Source organism: Malaclemys terrapin, chromosome 24, assembly GCF_027887155.1.
Source record: "Malaclemys terrapin pileata isolate rMalTer1 chromosome 24, rMalTer1.hap1, whole genome shotgun sequence".
Lineage (NCBI taxonomy): Eukaryota > Metazoa > Chordata > Testudines > Emydidae > Malaclemys > Malaclemys terrapin.
The window spans coordinates 14088151-14105468 of NC_071528.1; the positions used below are offsets into that span (position 1 = coordinate 14088151).

At 44.2% G+C, this 17318-nt stretch overlaps 1 protein-coding gene across 9 annotated transcripts in view; it reads left to right on the forward strand.

The window, feature by feature from the left end:
* The window catches only part of GNG7 (G protein subunit gamma 7), a 137222-nt gene that overhangs the window by 56409 nt on the left and 63495 nt on the right, over positions 1-17318 (forward strand). The window lies entirely within an intron of this gene.

The window sequence follows — 17318 nt, forward strand, 5'->3', positions numbered from 1 at the left end:
CTTTGACTGGAGAAATCAACCAAGTTTTGAATTCTTCCTCCTCATATTGTGTATACAAGAGCTCATGCATGAGCTCTTCTTTCCTGTGAGAAGAACTTTGCTTCACAGCCAGTCCTAACCGGAGGAACTCACTATATTATTATTACATGCCTTGTAGCTGTGGAAGGTCACAAGAAAAGCGTGTGCGAGAGTAGCTCTGTGGTCAGTACTTTGCAGAAATTGTTTGGACAGTGGGCTTTTCAATCTGAAGGGCTCCTCAGTTTTCCACTCAGCACCAGTGTTTATCATTGCTGATAATTTAGGATAATTCCCCCCCCCCCCCCCGCTTCATGTTACACATGTTGCTCCGAGGCCAAATAAGTCAGAACAAGTGCAACTCTTCTCCTGATTCAAAAGATTACAGTATGTCCTGTTCTGCCAGTCTTCCTTGAGGTGACTCCCAACATGCTGTTTTTTATTTTTGCAGTGGGATTGAAGATTGATTTGTTTTTGTTTTTTAGTAGTTTATATATTCAGTAGAAGCAGGCTTTGTATTTTACCTCAGTCTCTTTAGGTGAGAGAAGCCATTTGGTTCTGTCTGACTTTCTTTAATTGCATTTTCTAGCATTTCTCCTTCTGAAGGACACCAAGTGGTCTACAAAATTAACTAGTAAATGCAGCAGGTGTCTAATAGAGCACAGCAACCTTCTCTGAGTCTTTTTAAATGGTCACAGGCATTTTGAGCCCAGGGTGGGTGCTTTTTTGGTTATAGATCTAAACAGGGTAAAACACTGCACAACAGTTCACAGCAGGAGGTCATTACTATGAGGCTTAATTACTGGAGCTGGAGCCTGACCAGCACGCTGGTGTTAACACCTTTTTGCTCCTCTGAGAAGCACAAGGAGAGGTTTTTAACTAGGGGTGTCACACTTGGTAGCTTGTTGTTACCCAAGCTTCTTGCGCACACCTAGGAGCACCTTGCACACTCCATTCCCCCCAAAAGCTCCCTAGGGTGCCACCCTCCCATCCCCCTCTTTTTCAGGGACTTGCTGCAACTCCCCAGTCTGCCCCCAGCTAGGGGCTCTGTGTGCCCCTCATTCCCTCTCCTCCCCCCTGTCTGCTAAGGACCTTTATCCCAGGCAGAGTGACACACCAGGGTCTCCCATTCTCTCCCGTACCAACACCATTGCGGAGGCTCTGTGGGGACCAGCTATGGGGCGGATGGGGGCACAATCTCCGCCCATCAGGCGTTGTTCCCCCATTCTTCCCCCATACTAGAGTTCTCTCTGCCCCCTGTTCACACCTTCCCTCCCTCTTCTATGCCCTATTCCCTCATCCTCATACCAGGGTCCCACATTCCATCCTAATATGATGGTATATGTGCATGCCCCCATTCTCCTTCCCCCATTGTTCTTCATTCAAAGTACCAATGTTAAATTCTGTTGGAACGATGAGCAGGGATGAGGTACAGTATTGTTGTTGTGGAAGGTGTTCATGGGGCCATCAACCAGGAGTTTGATCTATAGACAGTTGCAGAGGTGCTTGAGGCTGTGCTAAAGAGTTCCTTGCGACTCCATGTGTTCCTGATTGCCCCCCCCCCTCCCCTTTTGGTTTTTCAGTTTTCCCCAAAATCAATAGGATTCTGGCCATTGATTCCTAGAATGTTCCCTGAAACTTTGGAATTGATTGACTATGACCTTCAAAAGTTACCGAGTTACAGACAGAGAAATGCTGTCAAGCTGACTGTAAAGTCTCTGCAAACTGGACCAATTCTCACAAGTAATCAGGACCCCTTTATTGAAGAAAGATGGCACTTCCTGGTGTAGTTAGTCCCTTCAGGGCCGTGCTGGTTCTGATTTGAGGAAGTAGTGCCTCTCACATGAGCGCGGCTTCCTGCAGCACCTGAACTTTCCTTGAAGGCCCCCTCGCCGCGATCTAACTGGATCACAGCTCTTGGTGTATTCAGCAGATTTCTGGCCATTAATAAACAAAGGTTGGTCAGAGTCTGGCTGCAGCCGTGTTGATGACCTGCATAGGAGACTCTTGTGCCCCTTTACAAAAAGCCCAAATCCCCAGGTTTTGCCTGCTTTTCCTTTCCCGGTTAATTCGGGCAGTGGTTCTGCATTTATGAATGGCACATAGCAGAGACCGGAAGCTTAACCCCTTTGCTACCTCTCCACTCCAATCAAAGGGAATGGTGGTTGTAGTACTGGGAACTGATCCTCGGGTGCTGGCTTGGATAAATATTTCTGCAGATAGTCCTCAGGTGGAGTATATTGCAGAAATGCCGACTAAAGTCACTTCATTAGAGAGCCTTTGCCATACAGTGCAGAAAACATAGCAACAGCAGCAGTAATCACATCATCCAAGATATTTCCTTATAAAGTATTGGCGGGGCTGCAGAACGCTGCCAGCAGGAGTGGTCCATACTGCCAGTAATTCCCCTCCTTTTTCCTTTCTCTGTGGCAGTAAAGACTTGATTTATGCGAAATCCACACCCTTGACAGTAAGGTTTGTGTGGAAATTGCTGAGATGTCTGCAAGATGCAGATTCTGTAACTGTCATGTCTACAGACTCAAGAATAACACCAGAGTTTTGCAAAACAAAAATATTTTTTCGAAGGGTGTATGTCACTCACCATGTAGCCATTCAGAGCAGCAACAGAAACCGCTTTTCAGACAGCCCTAAAACAAAAGGACATGATTCCTGAGAATCTTTTGAGGCACCATCTTTTAATGTCCTTTTTGCCATCCTCAAAAGAAGCCTAGGGTCACTTGCATTGCAGAAGCAAACTAAGGCATACTTCTGTACTTAACTCTCTTTCACTAGTTGAGAAAAATGTCTGGAAAACAATTCTTCTGATTGTGGGACAACAACCTAATCTATTTCCAAAGAAATATAATTTTTTTTACTGTTACTTGCATATTTACTGTTGGATCATGTTGAGTACAAACCAGCTGCAAGAACCAAAGGCTCCAAAACGTCATTTACTTTGTTTCATGACTCTGGCATGAGTGGATGTGAGCTTTGGGAAGTTTAGCTGTGCTGCAGTGTTTCTAACCCCGCTTGGGATTTGGAGCTCTAGGAGATTGTGCTCATCTCTTAGAGAACTGGCCCCTCTAAAACAAGGGTTCTCAAACATTTCTGCTGGTGACCCCTTTCACACAGCAAGCCTCGGAGTGTGACACCCCCCCCCTTATAAATTAAAAACAATTTTAAAATATATTTAACACCATTATAAATCCTGGAGGCAAAGCAGGGTTTGGGATCGAGGCTGACAGCTCTGACCCCTCCATGTAATAAACTTGTGACCCCCTGAGGGGCCTCGCCCCCCAGTTTGAGAAACCCTCCTCTAAAAACAAAACATAGGCCACTACACAAAGGGATCTCACAAAACTGGGTGACTGGGCAACAAAATGGCAGATGAAATTCAATGTGGATAAGTGCAAAGAAATGCACGTTAGAAAACCTAATCCCAACTATACACACACAGAAAGATCTGGTGTTACTGTGAATAGTTCTCTGAAAACATCTGTTCAATTTACAGTGTAAAAAAAAAAAAAAAAGCTAATCATGTTAGGAGCCATTAGGAAAGGGATAGACAACAAGACAGAAAATATCATAACACCGCTATATAAATCCATGGTACATGCACACCTTGAATACGGCGTGCAGTTCTGGTCACCCCATCTCAAAAAAGGGCATATCAGAATTGGGAAAAAGTACAGCGAAGGGCAACAAACATGATTAGGGGTATGGAACAGCTTCCATATGAAGAGAGATTAAAAAGAGTGGGACTGTTCATCTTAGAAAAGAGATGACTAAAGGGGGAATAATTTTTACAGAAGTTTATAAAATCATGGCTGGTGTGAAGAAAGTGAATAAGGAAGTGTTATTTACCCCTTCACATAACACAAGAACCAGGGGTCACCCGATGAAATTAAGAGGCAGCAGGTTTAAAATAAACGTAGGCAAGTACTTGTCTGCTCTTAGGGTGGTGTGTGTGTGTGTGACTATACACCACAGTGAAAGGCAGGCTATGTGGACACTGCAGTACGTAGCTACACACGGCGGTGAAATGCTCTGCCAGTCTTTCACTGTAGTGGGGAAAGACTCCAGCAGCAGGGAGGCAGCGAGACACTACACTCCTAAAAATAGCAATGTAGACATGGGAGGTGCTTCTTGGGTGTATAGAGAGCCATGTAGAGTATGTACACTAGGTTCTGATGTATCTCTACTCTACTCGCGTGAGCAGTGCCGTAGCATCTAAACAGCTATTCACCCCCTTGCTAGGTGGGTGAACAGTGTCTGTACGCTATTCGCTGGAATTGTTGGAGACCTAGAGTACGTCTACACTTACTTCCTGGTTCGGCGGCAGGCAATTGATCTTCTGGGATCGATCCCGGAAGTGCTCGCCGTCGACGCCGGTACTCCAGCTCGGCGAGAGGAGTACGCGGCATTGACGGGGGAGCCTGCCTGCTGCGTCTGGACCCGCGGTAAGTTCGGACTAAGGTACTTCGAATTCAGCTACGTTATTAATGTAGCTGAATTTGCGTACCTTAGTCCAAAGTGGGGGGTTAGTGTGGACCAGGCCCTACTCTTCTATTGTAAGACCTTTCGGGCAGAGGCCCATCTTCTGTGTGTATTCTGTGAAGCCCCTCGCACAACTGTGAACATTAATCAAAAATCTGTGTTCTGGGGAAATGGGCAGACACAAAACCAGATGTTGGAAGGGTACTGAATTCTAGTGACAAGGGTGTTTGTACTACACTGATGGACTCTGCATGGGAAATCAATGCAGTGCATTTATTTGTACGTGGGAATGTTTTCAAAGCTGGCATTTTTCTGGTGGATCGTTACCTTCTAGAACCTCCCAGAAGTGACGCCATCCATCAGTCTATCCTTTTAGTATGTGCAGGCCGTCTACTCACTTCTCCAAATGAGTTTACACCTTTCTGTTTTCACTAGCTTTGGAAAATGGCCCTTCTTTCCCACAGCAAGGTGCTAGATTTGACAGTTCTCTTTTCACCATAGCCGTTTCCCAGCCCCTTACCATCATGAACTTTGCATCTGGAAAATGTATTAATGGGAAAGGGTTTACCCCAGACTTAGCCAAGTGTTATGCTAGTTTTAAAGGGCCACTTCCAAGCTATGTTGTAAACAATCGTCTTTGCAGATTTTGGCTTCATATAGCACTTCATTTTAAAGATACCTCCACTACTGCTTACCAGTGTTCAGTGTAGCCAGACCCTTCTTTCGGCAGTGTGTAGAGTACATACACTAAACTGCCCCTCTTCCCCCTCCCCAGCAAAGGTGTAGATGGCGAGGCACTGCTTTGGGGAATAGAGTAAGGACACGTCTAAACCTTGTGGGTATGAACCTCAGTATGGACCACACTCGGCCAAACAGTGCCTCCCCCATTGCAATGTAGCATCGTGCTGCAGGAGTCTTTCCCTGCCACAGAGAGAGACTCCAGCAGTGGGGAAAGACTGGCAGTGGGAAAGGTTACACACCACAGTGTGGACATAACCGGCTTTTCACTGCGGCATGCAGCTACAGGTATCCTACACCCTGTTGCCATGGTATGCAGTGTAGACCTAGGCTAGAAGACCTTCTCCGTGGCCTTGTCCACACCACTTTTTGGAGGAATTGCTCATCATTGTGCTCCCACTGCTGCAGCTCCAGTAGCAATGACTAGGGAGGCCTTAAGCAGCCACCAACATTTAACTACCATACTCACCAGACCTCTTCCGAGCAGGGTTAAATGATGTGCTGGTTAAGAACACCAGTGCCCTGGTTATACTATCACTCCTGACATGTCTTCTTCCAGTGAGGGGTTGTAACAACAGGAGACTTCACAATAAAGTCTAGCATACAATTCCAGAGAGATGCCGCAGGCAGGCAGGTAGCAAAGTTGTGATGCAAGAGATTTTATGCTTAGAACTTCTGAAGGAGGATCACTTTCTACAGTGCGCCTTGAGCTACCAATCTTCCTTTAATGTGAAGCAACAAACTTTTGCTGCAATGTAAATATGTGGCCAGCATGGCTTATTTTGTGAATGAGCCACATAAGATTTGACATGTGCCAAAACCTCTCACGTGTAAACCGTGAGTCTCCTGGTCTCTGAGAATGCTGTCCTCCTGAATTCCAGTGGTGGAGCCTTATGTCCTCACTGGTGGTGAAATTAATTTCTTTTACACCACCTACCTTAACACCCTGTGGACTGAAAATACATTGCATGTTTTCGGTTCAAGGGGGAGCAAATGTCTCCTTACAGTTCCTGTCTGGCTTCTGTTTTAGTTGCCTTTATGGAACATCCTTTCGGGGGAAGTGGTTGCATGATTCAGAGAAAATACGGATTCTTTTTGTTCATCTCTGTGCTGTTAACTTGGCCTGTTGGGGTGGAGGGAAGGGAGCATGTATGATTGGGAGGGTGATTTTGTCAATTTCAATCATAGATACAACCATCTTGAGGAAGTATGGTTAACTGGCAAACTCTGATTTCATTTACATAGATGATCCTCACATGCAGCTGAAACTGGTGTTGAGCAGTCTAAAATTCCAGTGGTCTAGGAAGCACAGTTGTGGAGGGCTCGCCAGCTTGATCACATGGCAAGCGTTCTTAGAGAAATAGAAATGTACAGTATAGAACAAATATTGCTCAGTACACAAAAACCTTCCTTCTGAAACCGAAAACAAACTTTTTACCTAGACATCCATAGGCACATCACTGCAGTTAAGGCCGGCCTCTGGTCTGCGTACTCTGGTCTAGCCTACTTACATCTGTCAGGCTAGCGATTGTTACCCTGAACAAGCCAATTGGGACCCTCCTGGTAAGAGCAGCCCCACAGAGCAGAACCTCATGGCTATGAATTTGATTAGCCATTTGGGACTTACAGAAAAATATAATTGTTTAACCCTTTCTCCTCCCTGGTATATTTTTGGTGTGTGGTTAAGTGACATTGTTAATACACTCCGTCATAATACCAATGCTCATTGTGCTATCACTCACTAATTCTGGCTTATGCCCCCTCTTTTAAAGAGCCTGGTTGGAGGCGCAGTGGACTGCTACCCCGAGTTTCTGGCAAGCTCGGGAATTGAAGACACAATGCTGCCTGTCCTTAGGATAGCTGAGAATATGCCACAACTGTCTTGATGAAAACTGTTCCACTGTGCAATTCTCTTTGCTGTCAGTTTTTCCTAATCAAAGCAAATTTTATCCTGTTTGAACTTCGGCCAGTTGCTTCTGGCTTTAAAATTGGTTTCCTTTCAGGTATTCAGAGTATCCCTTCACCATGCTTTGGGCAACTGTGCTTAAAAGAAATAAGCTTTCTGTTCGGTCTTTCCCACTAGGTAATGCCAGCAGCCTCTTCTCAGTACTCATATAAAGTATGACATCTGTTCTCCAAAAATGCACTACTTGAGCGTTGCTTTCCACCACTGATGTCCCCTTTGTGTTGTCTAGCTCTTTCCTTTAACAAGGAGGTAAGAAATTTAACAAGTAACAGAACTAGTAAGGTTTGTGCATGATACAATTCAGCTAACGTTATCTTTGTTTTAACCCTCATCCCTCTCTTCTTTTGTTACCTTGTTTTTACGTTAGAATTACATTGTAAGGTTCTTTTCAGGGCTTCGCTTCTGTTGGAGTGGTATTGCTCTAAGCATGCTTTGTCTTAATACGTCAGTTGGCAGTTAAATGGGCAGAGGATACCCAGGGATAGAGCTATTCTCCTCCCCCCCTTTTAAAAAATTTTCCCTCCAGCTATTTCAGTAGCTAAATTAACATGTTTACAGCACTAAAATGCTAAGTTCATGCTTACAAGATCCCATCCTCTTTGAGGAGTACAAACCTGATCAAAACTTGTAGCACTGAGCATCTCGGTGATTTGCAGAGACTGTCTTAATGCAAAACAAGCCTATTGAATCTTTTTTTAGCCTTTGGCTTGTAAATAAATAAGCCCCACAGCTCTGTTTGTTGGAAAGATTATCCCTGTCCAGACACCAGAGCTTTGCAATAGTTTGTCTCCTGTCGCTCTTTCCTTTTGGTTCCCCTCCATAACCTTGGGTGCCTTCACTGAGTCCAGTGTCCTTCCAGCGACATTACGTAGTTATTTTCTATACTGGTTTATTGTTTTTCATTCTGCATTGCCCATGGGTCTTTGTGGTGGGAAAATCCTTTGGGTTTTCAAAAAGATGCCCAAGTCCATTACTATCAGTAGTAACTCTGGGAACTGCAGAAACAAAAGGATTAATGGCAAACAAATATACATGTGCAGTCCCAAGTGGTGCAAAAATATTTGGCATCACAGCCACTGTTGAGGTACAGTTCAGAGCTAGGCCTGTATGTGTTGGCTGCTTGCTGTGCTCAGCGTATCACCAACAAATCAACCCAATGGATAGTTGAATTTGATGGGGTTCCCAGAAGGGCCTGATAAATGGTTTCTGCTGTGGCCTATTGCTTTTGCTGCCGACAAATGGGAGTGCTAAGCATGTGACCTCCAGATAACCATAGTCTGTCCTGTACCAGTGTGTGCTCGGTTGAGCCCTTGGAGTGCTTCACGTCTGCTCGCAACCCAGCGGGCGTGAGGGAGAATGATCAACAAAATGCTTATTTCAACAAGGGCAGGTGCTCTTTTTGCCTTTTAATCAGTCGGAATGTAAGTTACACTAGTTCTGGTAGCAAGTTCCGAACTTAAGTGCAGTTTTTCTTCTAGTGCTGCAAAAAGGCGCAGCTGATGTGTCCTCACTTCCTGAAGGACTCTGAAGGCAGCTTTCCAGGAACCCACCTAGAGCTTGATGTTTGTTATATGCTCTTCAAACGTTGCCCTACTGTCTGCAGATTGGCGTGCAAGAAATATAACTACAGTGTCCTACTGAATGGTCAGCTACAAACCAACTTACCTACCATTTACAGGTCAGGCCTATTGAGGAAGGGGAGAAAATCATTTGCATTTGATTGCATGTTTTGGCTCTGGTGTAAGTGCGAGGTTCTTTTCTGGTACTTGTGAGAGTGGGGTGTGGGGAAAAAAGAAGAATTCCGATCATTTTGGGTAGGCTGAAGTGGTGCACGATCATCTTTTGTCTTTCCCAATACTGTGTTGTGCCTTCATTTAAATCCGCCAAACAGATTCAAGGCTGCAAAGTTTTGCTTCTAGGTTTTTAATGTGAGGGGCTCGTGGATTAAGGCTGAGCAGCAGCGAGGGACTAGATAAAGCGTTTTTGTTCTTGTTCGTATAGATTAGTTTGCCTTCATAAATCCAGTCACTGTCTATGCAACAAGACAAGTCCATAGGGTGTATTTTGGGAGCAGACTGCGGAGCTGGTCTGAATACACCTTTGTGGCTCTCAGGCTTGGAGCCAAACTAGCACCTTCCACATAAGGCAGGACTCAGCTGGCAAGTTGCTTAGCACAGCCCCTTGTTGGGGTAGGCAAGAGGTGGCTAATGACACCCAACACCTCATTTGTTTGTTTCTGGTAACGAGTTCCCCACGTTGTTAGCAGGGCCATAAATTCACAGAGGAGCTCAATTTACCAAAATCATGGAGTTATTTTGTGATGTAGAGAGAGATTTCTTCTCCTGCCAGAGACTGCAAAGAGAAATATGGGTTAATGTAAGCTCATCGAGGCTGGGACTATCTGTTGCTCTTTGTTAGACTTGGCACACTGGGGTCCCAATCCTGTTGGGGGTCTAGTTGCTACCACAATCCAAATAATAAAGTTTATAATGAGTCTGCTGTTGGGTTTTTTGTTTTCTAAGTTTATCCATTTACACTAAATTGAAGTCCCAGCTGTGCACACTTTCAAATAAGCAGTTTTTAAGTTTCTGGATTTACAGCCCATCTCTCCAGTTAACTCTGTGAATGAAAATTGTCCTGACCTTGGTTGGTCTGTCACAAAACTGCAAATTTGCTGTGGACTTGTTTGCATTCCTAAGCGAAGGCAGTCTGCTGTGGGAGCTACAAAGCCACAAAGATCCTAGGGCTACTCCTAGTTTTCAAGGCTCAAAATGTTGCACAAGGAAAGGTATACCATGCAAATGGGCAAGGAAGTTAACTCCAAGTTTGAGGAGAAGGGAGTATTTTTGATAGGCTCTCTCATAATGTGGTAGGCAACATAATCTTGTAAAGGCAGATACCTAGTTGCCAAACAAGGCAAAACTAAATGAAACATGCATGGGGCTGGAAAACACATTTTTAACAGGTCCAGACTATGTGCCAATCCCTAGACAAAGCTTTGGTGTTGTACCCTTCCCTGCCTTCCAAATTGAGGTTTGTTCAGAGCTCCAGAACATGACCCAGCCTCAGTCTTGGTGGTAGGCATTTTGTTTTGCTACAAATCCAACTTATAAAGAGCCCATCACTGTGGTATCTAGTATTTACTCTACTTTTGATTTAAGAAGGAAGATTGTATCAAGCAGTCACTTAGGTTTACCTTTTCTGTTGACATCATCTACTATATTTTGAGCCTGGTTACCTTCCTGTTCTGTCTTTTGAAAATGTGACTGGAAGACTTGGTAATTCCAGGGTTTCTGAAAGTTGAGGGTTGTCTGTATTAACCATACCGGGTGAGAAGAGCTGCGCCTGTGTAATAGGAGATGGATGATGGATCAAATTTACACCTATAGGAAACATCCCATGAAGTTGCAGCAGGGATAAAATAGTGGCGATGAAACGCTGTGGCCTTGCTGCATGGTGAGTTGTTTTCCTGTTGGATTAGGACTCAAGTTTAGCTCATTTTATTTCACTAGTGTGAGAACTGGCATCTCATTCAGTCCCAGCACCCAGTCTCAGTGGATCTGCAATTCAGTAGTCCTTGACATTCCTTGAAGTAAGCTGCCAGTCTTGGAAGATAAAGCAATACTGAACTGAAATTGTCACTCTCTGCTCTGGAACCTCTCTCGTATCTTAAACTGATTTCCAGAGTTGATATAATTTGAAACCCACATTGGAGTTGTGTTAACACCTCAAGAACAGAGGTTTTTGTTGTGGCTTCCAGAGCAATATGGGACCATCCATAAGACAACTGCATGTTTTGTGGCGGTGTAGGACCCACTTTCAGTGGACTCATGAATCTTCCCCTATTCCTCTTAAGATTACAAGATGTCGAATCAGCTTCCACAGCTGACTATAAAATGCAACTTTGACATTGGGGGAGGGGCAGTTTGTTTTTGTTTGGAGGCGTGTCTTAACTTAGTAAATATTAAGATGACTTTTATGTAAATACCTTAATCTTACAAACACAGACACTTGAGAGAGCACTGCATCCCTGGATCACTGACTTCCCTTCATCTTGTGTTCACACGCATGGTGTCCCATGCTGCTTTGCGATCAGGGAGTTGCTATTCAGTAATGCCACATATTCACACTCAAGTGCTACACAACATTCTTGTCCTCTAGTGGGACAGGAAGCAAAGGCTGAAATTGAGAACCGGATTCATTTCCTGATCAAATGCTTTGCACTTCCCAAAACATGAAGGGTTCTTCCAGAGCTTTTTAAAATAAAGTAATAAAGCACTCTGTTTCTCAGAAAGATACGCCTTTTTAACCAATTGAAAGACTAGCTATTCTCTGTGTATCCGTTCTAGTCATTCAGCTGGATTGAAAATGCAGTCTTTTCATTTAAAAAATAAATAAATAATAATTAAAAAAAATGTTGGCTTTGGAGAGAGCTGGTTCTGTAGATGCTATGCCTAAAAGATAGGAATGACTTTTTCAAGCATCAAGCAGCTGTAGGTTTCAGCATTTGTTGTTGAGCTTACCTTGCAAGCTATCCAGGATTCAAGGTTGCTTCCTTTTTGGATTTTAACCATGGGAGTGTGACCTCCAACACCTTTTGTCTAGACATAGCCAGCCAGCATTTACCCTTGAAGCACTGAATTGTGACCATTTTTCTAACTTTTTTTCTGTCATACACATGCTAATAGTGGTGGTACTGTGTGTGCCTGACACACCCAGAAATACTTGTATCTGTGATTACTGGGTGTAACTGGCATGTATTTAAAGTTTAAACTGGAACTGCAAAGGTTCAAAAAGCAGAAGGTATTTGATCTTTTGTCTGCCATCTCCTTCTCGTCAACGTTGTGGAGGGTCTCTGGGCGGGAGGCACTGGGCATGGGGGTCTGTAGGCAGGGTTGGGGAGCATGCCGTGGTTCTCAACTTACGGCCCAGGTAACGCATTGTGGGCCGCTTCAGCAAAGTAAATTACTTGGAATTAACTCGTGAAAAAGGCCAGCTAGTTCTTGTGATTTTCTTTTTTTAAAATTGTGCAAATTTGCTGCAGAATGATAAACTGACCCTTCCTTTCCTTGCTTTATTTTTCCCCATCCCATTCAGATGAGATTGGCTCTGTTCCTTTCTAAAGTGCAGAAGAAAATTTAGCACTTGAATTTCCCAGGAATGAGGTTTTGAGACCTACAGCACAAGGCCTGATTTTAAAACATCCTGAAACTAACACAGTTGGGCCACCCTTATGGCCCAGTGCTATTTGCTGTGGTGTGTGCTGAGTCTGGGTGGATGTTTTTGGAGCTAGCTTGAGAGCATTGCAGAGACAGCACTGTCCTCTAGGGCTGTGTACAGATGGCGGTGCTCTCTCTTCTCCCTCCTTTGTGGCTGATTCAGAGCATCGTTAGTCTGAGAACGCTGGGAACTCGCTATAACCGGAAATGTGTTAGGCTCCAGCTTCTGCTCAGTTGTGGGCAAGGAGGCAAATGGGGTGCTACAGCGGGAGATAATGGCTGTTCTGAGCACAGGAGGCAAGGTGGTGACCTCATGAACCCACTTAGTTAATTCACAGAGCTGTTGCCTCCGGATTAGCAGTGTGCCTTTTGAATGTCTAGTCAGTTACATCGACACTACAGATCACCACCACAACTTAAAACACGGCTTGGTATTGCTGGGTAGTTAACATCAAATTTGGTTACAGCCCTGTACAAGTCCAAGGCTGTAGCACAGGTTGAGTTGACAAAGTATAATCCAGTCCTTTACACACTGCAAGTGCAAACTGGGTTTTATCTATGTCGAGAGCAGCGGTTCTCAACCCGCGGGCTGCATGCAGCCCAATTAGCACACAGCTGCAGCCCAGCTGTGTGCTAAAGGCTGCCAGGCCGTGTGGCTCCGCAGGTCTGGGGCCACCAGCCAGCTGCCCTGCCACCCAGCCCCGTGTGGTGGGGTCCAGCAGCTCGGGGCTGCTGCCAAGCCCCCCCCACCCAGGGCTACACTCCTGGCCCCACTATGTGGAGGGTCTCTGGGCGGGAGGCACTGGGCCTGGGGGTCTGTAGGCAGGGTTGGGGAGCATGCTGTGGTTCTCAACTTACGGCCCAGGTAGCACATTGTGGGCCGCATATGAGAAATAGGTTGAGAACCACTGGTCCAGAGTGTAACGACTGGGCCGCTGCCATGGAAGGAATAGCAGTGTCAGCAGAAGGTTGGATTTGATAGAGAGGCTATGTAGTCTGGTTTCAGAGGGGTAGCCATGTTAGTCTGTATCAGCAAAAGGAATGAGGAGTCCTTGTGGCACCTTAGAGACTTAACAAATTTATTTGAGCATAAGCTTTCATGGGGTAAATTTGTTAGTCTCTAAGGTGCCACGTATACTCCTCGTTCTTTTTATGTAGTCTGGTGTGGACCATAAGCCTTGGGGCTTTTCTTGGTATCACATTGCTTTTGCATGTCTTCCATGCTCCTTGCTACCTTTTTAGTTGTTAGGTTTTTGCCCCTTCCCTCAAAGAACCCTTCTTTCAGGTATACTAATTGCAAACCCCCAATCCGAATAAATGTTTTAAAACTGCCAGGGCTAAATAAACCAGTGTTCGCAGACTGAGTGAAATAACTTCCTGCAGTGATGCTATATGTGATCCTTCTTCACTAATCTCTGTGTAAGATTTTTTTTTTGCCATTTCACGAGTAGTGTTAATGCTATACAAAATATGGCATTGCTGTAGGAGCAAAGCCTCTTGGGTGAGCAGTTGCTTATTGTGTACTGCATGGCTGTCCTACAGCCCTACTCACAGCATCGTGTGCCTGCAAAGGAAGACTTCCATTCTGTCCTTGGTCAGATCACAGTCTGCTCTGCTGCTGGGTCTCTTCTGTACCAAAATAGACAAGTTGTACTTCTCATTCAAAGTGGGTCACACTGTCTTTGATTTACTAGAGGGAATCAAACACTCACAGCTCTGGAACAGCTCTGGTCAAAAAGACAGATCTATAAACCACATTAAAAACTGCCGGCACTGTATTGTCCTGTAGCTTAGAGAGGTGGCAGCTTCATTAAGAATCTGAATGTGTAAACACAGCTTGTGGCTGACTTTAATCATGCTAGTAGCCCCATTGAGCAAAACTTAAGTGTTTGTGGGATTGAGCGGTAGGGTTGCATCCAACTTAAAGAGCCACTTTTAAACTGATTTTAAGAATATCCACACACTGACTTTGCACAGACTTAATTTATTTTTGTAAACAGATTTTTGCTAAATTGGTGCAAATTGTATAGAGACAACCTGCTACATTATTCTAGGTAGAAACTTGGACTCCCCACTGCACCTTATACAGTAACAATATTGGACTTTTGTAAGGTGCAAATAACACCCCTTGTTCCACCACATCAAGGACACAGTCAACCCAGTAAGGGTTAGATTAGAAGGCCAATTTTCTGTTACTGGGTCAAGCTTTCAACCTACTGACTCCTCAAAATTGGATGAAAGCCTTTTCTTTTGTGACTGTTCTACTTTTCTAGTGCCTTGCATTTACTATCTGTTCTGCTTTGAATAAGTAACTTTTTCTTCCCCTGGAAAAACTCAGGTGGAGCAGTGTTGAGTAGGCTATTTAATATTGCTTGGGAGAAAAAAACAAAAGGAAAAAAAATTAAATCTTCCTTTTTCTGTTCACAATAATTCCAAGGGCTGAGCTGACAAGAACACAATGTCAAAGGTATTTCACGGCTTGCATTGCTGATGACCTTTAATTTTTGCTGGTGCTTCTTTAATGCCCAGGAGTTTAGGAGTTAATCTGAAACAACTAGAAACTGATGTTTATGTGAAGATTAAAGCCAGTGACATTTACCAGGCACTTACTGGAGAAGCTGATTGGGAGTCGATGGATGGGGTATAGAGTTTTTTTGTTTTTGAGCTGCCTCTTTGTTCTGCGGGGTTGCTAATATTCCCAAATGCAGTATGCTTTTATCAGTGGCATCTGTGGTGCACAGTCTCTGACTCATGTGCTCTTTGAGTGAGAATGACACACGGAGAGCAAAGACAAACAACTCCCTTGGCTCAATGAGCACTCTACAAGAGGGGGAAGGAGATATGGTCATCTTGGAAGGACCTTTTTAGCTGTACTCTTAATAATTACTACCCTGAAGTGGAGGAATTGTTTTTTTCACTCATTTAGATTCTGCAGCCTGTGTGGTAGGGGAGGGGAGTTGATGACAACCATCCTGTTAGTTGATGGAAAACCCTATAGGGTTGAGGTCCCACTTAGTAGAGGCTGGTAGTTTGCAGAGGGAATTGATCAGAAATTGGCCCAGATACCTTTCTTTAAATGTTTGTGAAGCACCATGTGTCCTTTACAGCACACTCTGAAATTTTCTTAATGTAACTGAGGACATCCTGTGTGCTCTGTGTCCTTACTTGACTGACTCTCACAGCTCAGAATTTTAATGTACCACATTGATGTGCTACTTGCTCCAAACAATTCATCCCACAGACCATACCCATTCTTCCAGCAGAGGCACTGACAGAAAGGGGAATACCCCTTTGGCATCAAACTACTTCAGTCAGTGGCACCAGGTCAGGTAGAAATAGAAGATTGCTGATCTTTTAGATACTTTACTTCTGTTAATACGCTATGAGTGTCTGCTTCCCAGCCCAATTCATCAGATTGTTAATCAGTTTATTAGATGAAATTCCTGCAATGCACCTGTCCTGTGCAGTGCCTGTGTACTTTAACAGCATTTTAATTGCCAGATATCAAGTCAGATTCTATAGCAGTGCTGTGACTGGAGGGCTCTATTTCTCAGCTGTGACACCTTAGGTGCGAGTGTCCAGGCTTTCTTTAAGTTGCTAGTACCTGGAGGTAGCTGTTTACATTATTAGAATGACGAGGCTTGCACCAGGCAAATGAGCCAGGCAGCCTGCTAAATTACCTTTTAGGTGCATCAGTCCCACCACCCGGCAGTTGAGCTCTGTTTCTGCTCCAAAGATCAGACTAAATGTTTGATAGAATGATAAACTGATATCAGAAAGGTGTTAAAACTTGCCTAAGAGATCTAAGCCAGGCTGGGCACACTTCTCAGATATGACAAGTTTTGAAGTGTGGGTGTTCTTGAACCACACATCTTAATGACTTGCCTGGTGTCCTCCTATAGGTTAAGTGAGGAGTATGATATTTTTACTCAAATATATTAATGTGTCGAATATGCAAATTTAAAATCTGCTGATTCTAATCCTGGCTTTACAGCCTTGCAACACGCTTACCCAATCATTTTGGTTAAATGTCTCTTCTCCTCCCATCACTACTCTTGGTATGGCCGGGTGGAACACCTGACAGTGAAGGCCTGGAGCTGATGATCTTGACATGCTTATGCTCTTAAACATTCAGTTTGGTCTTAAATTGATCCTCTGTGCTACACGCTGTGGCGTAAATCTGAGACTCTCTTCATACTAGACCTGTTGTGCAGAGGATTGTTTAGCCACTGCCAAAAAGTATATTTGCCTTATAAGTCAAAGGAGTTTGAGTGGTAAACACATCAGTAGGAGTCCTTAACTGGCACACGTGGACGTTCCTCCATTGATGTCATGTATGTAGAGCTCTACACGTTTACACCAGCCGAGGACCTGGTGCATTGATCTTCAAGCTGTGATCTTTCAAAACAGAACACTGTGGAGCCAAAGTTTTCACTTTTGGAGAAAATTTTTATAGCCAACTTCCACATTGTGGAAATGTGGCCATGTTAAATACAACGGCATTCACAAATGCTGTTCTGCTTTCAGGTAGCTTTTGTATTTGGGGGCTAGGAAGAATAGGACAACTTGGAAGCCAGTTTTTTAATGCTATGATCTGAGATCTTGGCAAGCTAACAGTATGTTACAAAGTCCCAATGCAGTGACTAATTATCCATGAATAAGCTTTTATCACTTTGATCATCTCTGCACAGAAATTTTTTATCCAGTCTTCCACCATTGCATTTAATACTGCTCAGATTCCAGACAAATGGTAGAGAATTGCTGAAAATTTTCTGCAGACAGCCACTTTCCAGGTGAGCTCTTTGTTGCCAAAGGAGTACAGTAAGTCTGCTGCAACGGTCTGTAGTTAGGCACATCAAAAGTACATCTTTGCCCCTACAGGA